The following is a 6,689-nucleotide window of genomic DNA, read 5'->3' on the forward strand; positions in this document are numbered from 1 at the left end:
CACTACACCCTACCATGCTCAAACCAATGGTTATCAACCTGCTCAGGACTTTACCCCATATTCCAGATGTGGCCTTACAAGTCATTTATAGAGGGGTAACAATACGTTGGGATCACCGGATCTAATCTCCCTTTTTATACACCCTAAAATCTTGTTTGCTTTAGAATAAACAATAACATCATAAAGGAATAGCAGTACCGTTTCAAAGTTTCGGTGTCCCAAGCAGCATTTCATCAGCCTCTGGAAGGTTCCTGGCAAATTGCACAGCTCGAAGGGCATGCTTTTGAACTCGCAGAGACCCATCGGGGTGGCAAAGGCGGTCTTCTCCCGGTCTGCCTCAGCAACGGACACTTGCCAATAGCGACTAGTGAGATCAAGGGTAGAAAAATAATTTGCAGTTCTCAATGCAGCTAGCTATTCCTCAATACAGGGGAGTGGTGCTGTCCTTCTTCTTTAACAGGACCAACGGAGCTGCCCAGAGGCTACAACTGTCACGGATAACCCCAGCCTCCTTCATGTTGCTCAACATGTCCTTGGTACACTGGTAATGTGCAGGTAGTTTTGGCTTATATCTCTCTTTGATGGGTGGGTGTGCACTTGTGGGGATGTAGTGTTTGACCCCTTTTATTCTTCAAAAGTCTAGCGGATGTTTGCTGAAGACTTGCTCGTATTCTTGCACTAGCCTGTAGACCCCCTTCTTGTGATGTGAAGGTGTGGAGTCAGTGCCTACGTGTAATTCCTTACACCACTCCTCTGGCTGACTTGGTGAGCTGTCACTGAATGGGTGGGCTGAAGCAATGGTGGATGCTGCTGTTTGGATAGCATGTGTATCTACTGAGAACAGCTTATCAATGGTGGCAAATCGGAGCAGCTTAATCTCTTGCTCTCCGCAGTTCAACACTCTCATGGGCACTCTTCCCTTCCATATTAATGAATAAAACTATGATGTAAATAGCATATAGATACCCCACAAATGCAGATAAAAGTAGGTTATGGGAAAAGGGGGAAGAGAGAAACAGGAAAATAGTGGAATAAAGTATACCTTCCAGGTGGGAGAGGAAATGGCAGCACAGCCAGTGGAGGTGAAGCAAGGGGAGCCTGCAACTAAATAGTTGAGAGCGTTATCACATGGTGACTGAGCCTGATTGTAACGGGAGCATAGAGGTGCCGATCCTGTCTTACCTGCGTTGGTGTAGAAGTGGGTGTCCTGTGGTGGAGTCAGCTATGTGCAGTGGTGGCCGTGGGTTCTTTTATGTGCGACCGTAGTAATAGCTGCGCCCACTTCCTGTATGGGAGTGGAATGCAGTGAGGGTAATGGAACGCACGCCTGCGCATTTGTGTTTAACGTCGCGCATGTGCAGAACGGAGAAAAGGCTGCGCTCACTTCCTAATGAAAGGGAGTGAGACGCATCTGGGAAGGGAAGGGAAAAGATTAGGGTTTGGGGATGATGAAAGGGCTTTCTACGGGCAAGGATGGCAAAGGGTGGCAGTGACGGAAAGTCAGGCAGCCTGTCCTGTCCTGTCCTGTCCGTCCGTCTTTTTGTATCATGAATTGGAAAGACTGCAAGGGGGAGGGGAGGTGCTTGTGTCCAAAAGGAGGAGTTATTCAGATTCATTGCAGTGGGCGGCGGCTGCAAAAAGCACCATTCTTCTTGTTTTTGCTCTGCAAAACAGCCTTTTCAAGGGTTGGCTTGGGTGACAAAATGTCTTCTGTAGGCGTGGGTTTGTCTCCCTCTCCCTAAGATGTGTCCGGTATAGGCCAGGGTGCCACTCAAGGCCGTAACCAATTCGGGTTATAGCTTCTCGGCCTTTTGGCTAAGATCAAGTGTAGTTTCGGAGGACGCTACCTTGGTCGGTACTGGAAGGTGCCTGGGATTGCACGTCTGCCGGCCTTGAGGAAGTGTGTGCGCCTTCTGGTGACACATAGCCCTCTTGTGCCTGGACGGTTCCCAGGCAACGGGAGGCGATCACCTTTGTTATTTTGAAGTCCTACTGATAAACAGAAAAAAAAAAAATTAAATCTGTTCTTATCAGTTTAATATCTGATACGTCCCCTCTCTGGGGACCATATATTAAATGGATTTTTAGAACAAGGAGATGGAAAAAATCTTGCTCTGTCCACTCCACGCATTGACCTGGTATTGCAGTACCTCCAGGACCGGTGCACCCCTTCTTAACCCAGTTTCCAAAAGCAGAACTCAATTCACCTGATTCAAATGAGCCCCATTAGTGAATTGAAAGAAAGCAAAAACTTTATATGCACCTCAATTTGGCCAATTCACTTTTCACACTTTCACCCTTTTTTTTATCTTTCACACCTTTTACTTGCTTTATTGATGCAAAAAGCTGTGCCAAATAGCAAACTCATCTCCACTCAACTTGACCAACTCTGCTATGTCCCGTGCAGTATCTTATTCTCAGTCTTATCTAGATCATTTGCAATTGAATAGAATAGATCCCTTTTGGCTGCTTATGACTGTGTAAAATATGTAGTTTTACTGGGCTGGGATGAGAGAATCCATTGAAGCATGGTGTAGGGATTGTGGTTCCTGTGTGCTAAGAAGAGAGGCTGGCACCAGCCAGAAAGCCCCATTGCAGCCAATAATCACTTAATAACTTTTTCAACTTGTCATCATATGGGAGGCCTTCCATTCCTTGTAGTAGTCTAGTTGCCCACCTTTGAACTGACTCTAACTTCTGAATGTCCTTTTTAAAATGTGGAGCCCAAAACTGGTTCCCATATTCCAGATGTAGCCTTACAAGTGATTTATAGAGGTGTAACAATACGTTGGGATCACGGGATCTAATCTCCCTTTTTATACACCCTAAAATCTTGTCCCAAGCAGCATTCCATCAGCCTCTGGAAGGTTCCTGGCGCATTGCACAGCTCGAAGGGCATGCTTTTGAACTCGCAGAGACCCATAGGGGTGGCGAAGGCGGTCTTCTCCCGGTCTGCCTCAGCAACGGACACTTGCCAATAGTGACTAGTGAGATCAAGGGTAGAAAAATAATTTGCAGTTCTCAATGCAGCTAGCGATTCCTCAATACGGGGAGTGGTGCCGTCCTTCTTTTTTAACAGGATCAACAGAGCTGCCCAAAGGCTACAACTGTCACGGATAACCCCAGCCGCCTTCATGTTGCTCAACATGTCCTTGGTACACTGGCAATGTGAAGGTGGTATTGGCTTATAGCTCTCTTTGATGGGTGGGTGTGCACCTGTGGGGATGTGGTGTTGGACCCCTTTTATTCCCCCAAAATCTAGCGGGCTTCCCACCGGTAACCCGCTCCCCAGCTTGGATGGATGCTGAGGGAGCCCCTTTTGCCCGCAGGCTCTGGCCCTGGGAACTGTAGCCTTGGCGGTGACTGTGCTTCCCTCTACGGTGTGAGCTGTTGCCTTCAATCGGGTCTTGACTGCTGGGAAACCCTGGAGGTTCCTGTCGCTAACGGATTTGACCGGTTTTACGGCGACTCCTAGCCTGGTCGGGGTCCGTAGGCCCTGCCGGATGGTGCTGGCTTCTCTTCACTCCCCGATCTGGTACCGGCGGGCCACCGCCCATCCCCGGTCCGTACGGTTCACTCCAATCAGCCTCTCCTGCAGAAGGTCACCACCGTCTGCCAACCTTGCTGAGTGCCCGGGCCACACACCCGGACACGGTCAGTCTCCTCTCCTCTTCACTTCTCTAACTCCAAAACTGATCTCTAATCTGACTCCTTTTCCCGCCTCCAGGACTGTGAACTCCTCGGTGGGTGGGATCAACCGCCTGGCCCACCCCCTGGTGTGGACATCAGCCCCTGGAGGAAGGCAACTAGGATTTGTGTTTAGCTTCGGTGTGCCTAGCCGGAGTGTAGAGTGTGTTGGTGTAGTACCTGTGACGACCTGGCTTGTCCAGGGCGCCACATTCCCCTATAGTAAAATGCAGACCGTCCGCGGGATGCCTGTCCATCACCGGTTTTATTTTCACAACTGAAAAAGAATAAAACGGTAAAACATGTAAAAGCATCATAAACATTTTACAACGGTACAGCTTCCGCTCTTCTCCCACCCAAACAACCTGGCCCTGATGCTGCCCCTAAGAAGCGGGCAGCACCCCTTGACCCCAGTCCAGCACCAAGTTGCCCGAGCGGGTTCTGTCTCTTTCAGGGGGCCCACGTCCAAGGGGACCCCTGAACCCCCGGAGGATCGCCACCGGTTACGGTAGTGGCGGGCCTAGGCCATCCCTTTCCTCCAGGCCCATCCTCCCAAATCAGCCTCTCCGGAGGCGGTAACGGTGTCAAGCCAACAAACATTTTTATTTACATTGCACTAAGTTTGTGGTTGCCCTGCAAGTTCTCGGGCTTGTCCGTAAGCAGTTCCTTACGCAATGGTTGCACAGTCCCTACGGGGACAACAGTTGCCGGCAACGGCCGGTTTAATCACGGTTCAATCAGGTAAACTTCTTTGGTTGATCATCTTTACTTATCATTTAAAACTTTCAAACTGGTACACTCAACACATAAAGCCCCCCCCCTGTTAAAGAGTAGTTTCCCTGTACCTAAGTGGGGGTCTACCTAGGTTGGGGCGAGTGGACCTTCGGGGTCCGGTGTCAGTGGTGACAGGCAGTGGGGCAGAGGGAACAGTCAGTTCCTCCTCCCTGCTATCATGTGGGGCAGGCGGAGGCGTAGGGGAGCTGGGTACAGGTACATCCCTGGGCACTGGCTCGCGGTTAACCGTTTCCATCATTTCTTCATCCACGGGTTGTGGGAACAGTATCACTGGAAGGATCACCGCACCGTTCTGTGTAGGCCAGTCTGCTGGAAAATCACCCATCATGGTGTGGATTACCTCTTTTTCCTTCTCCACTGGACTGGGAACTGGAGCCTCATCCGCTACTCTCAATGCTGGTGGGCACTTCTTCAGGTGGTCTCGGGAAACCGTGGCCAAAGTCCCCCCCTGGTCACGGCTGATCTGGTAGGCCTTCTCATTCTCCCATCCTGTGGGCTGGACTACATACGGGGTTTTTTCCCATTGATCATCCAGCTTGTGGGCCCTTCTTTTCCGCTTCAGCACTACATCCCCAGGTTGGAAGGAACCGGCAGGCGCCTTCTTGTTGAAGCACTGCTCCTGTTGTCCCCGACTCCGGCACAAGTTCTTTTCAACATACTCCTGGACCTGTCGGTACTGTGTCCTCCGCCGAGTGTCCCATTCAGCTGTCGACAGGAGTGCTTCTGAAGCTTCCAAGCCCATTTCCAGATCCACTGGTAGCCGGCCGGGACGAGCTCTCATCAGGTATGCTGGAGTGCATTTCGTAGAGCTGGAAGGGATGTTGTTGTACATATCGACCAGGTCAGGTAGCTTCTCCAGCCACAGGTTCCGCTCTTCCAGTGGTAACGTCTTGAGGAGGCCCAGGACCAAGTGGTTCATCTTTTCACAAATGCCATTGGTTTGGGCGTGGTAAGGCGTGGTCCGGATTTTCTTGCAGCCGTACAACTGGCAGAATTCCTGGAATACCTCTGCTTCAAAGGCCGGACCCTGGTCGGTAAGCACCCTCTCCGGGTACCAATGCGGTCAACAGAAATAAGCCTGGAAAGCCTTAGCAGCGGTGCGGCCGGTTAAGTCCTTAACTGGGACAACCACCAGGAACCTCGAGTAGTGGTCTACGATGGTCAGAGCGTAGGTGTACCCACTTCGGCTGGGGGTGAGCTTTACATGGTCAAGGGCAACCAGCTCCAGCGGTTGGTGTGTAATGATCGGGTGTAGGGGTGCCTTCTGGCTGGCCTCGTCCTTCCTTCTCAATGCGCAAGGGCCACATTCTCGGCACCAGGCCTCCACAGATTCCCGCATTCCACTCCAATAGAACCGCTCTCTTAACAACATCTCTAGCTTCTTCCACCCGAAGTGCACTGCACCATCATGGTATGCTTGCAGGACGGTGGGCACGTTAGCCTGGGGAATCACCAGCTGGCGGATCTTCTCGTGAGTCTTTGGATTAATCAGCTCGCGATACAACTTCCCCTGGTGTAGGTATAGCCGGGTCCGTTCTTGCCACAGACGTTGGGCTTCGGCAGGGGCAGCAGGGTCTATCCCAGCAGAACCCTGTTCCACTAGAGTCTTGACCAGGCGGACAGCAGGTGCCTGGTCCTGAGCTTCCTGCCAGTCCTGTCGGGGCAGCGGATCCAGGTTCACCCGTTGTTGGTAGACGTGCACCTTCTCAGTGAATGGCCGGTGAAATGCAGGCAACTCGATCTCTTCGAGGTCATCATCCTCTGGCCCCTCTTCCGACAGGTGGGGCATCCGGGAGAGTGCATTGGCATTGACGTTGGTACGGCCGGCCCGGTACTTGATGGTGAAATCGTAGTTGGCTAACCTGGTCACCCACCGCTGCTCCAACGCGCCCAGCTTGGCCGTATCTAGATGGGTCAGCAGGTTATTGTCTGTGTACGCGGTGAACTTGGCTGCTGCCAGGTAATGGCGGAACCGCTCGGTGATAGCCCACACCAGTGCCAAGAGCTCAAGCTTGAAGGAGATGTAGTTCTCAGGGTTCCTCTCAGTCGGTCGGAGTTTTCGGCTAGCATAAGCTATTACCTTTTCCCTTCTGTCTTGGACCTGGGATAGAACAGCCCCCAAGCCCACATTGCTGGCGTCGGTGTAGAGGATGAATGGGCGGCTGTAGTCAGGGTACGCTAGGATTTCCTCTCCGGTCAGGGCTGTT

The 6,689-nt window shown here is 51.6% G+C and overlaps 1 pseudogene; it reads left to right on the forward strand.

Moving 5' to 3' along the window:
- The first annotated feature begins 1,966 nt into the window (after positions 1-1,966).
- On the forward strand, positions 1,967-2,172 carry LOC142274700 (U2 spliceosomal RNA; annotated as a pseudogene).
- The last annotated feature ends 4,517 nt before the right edge of the window (positions 2,173-6,689 follow it).

The sequence above is a fragment of the Anomaloglossus baeobatrachus genome, unplaced genomic scaffold, assembly GCF_048569485.1.
Source record: "Anomaloglossus baeobatrachus isolate aAnoBae1 unplaced genomic scaffold, aAnoBae1.hap1 Scaffold_379, whole genome shotgun sequence".
Lineage (NCBI taxonomy): Eukaryota > Metazoa > Chordata > Amphibia > Anura > Aromobatidae > Anomaloglossus > Anomaloglossus baeobatrachus.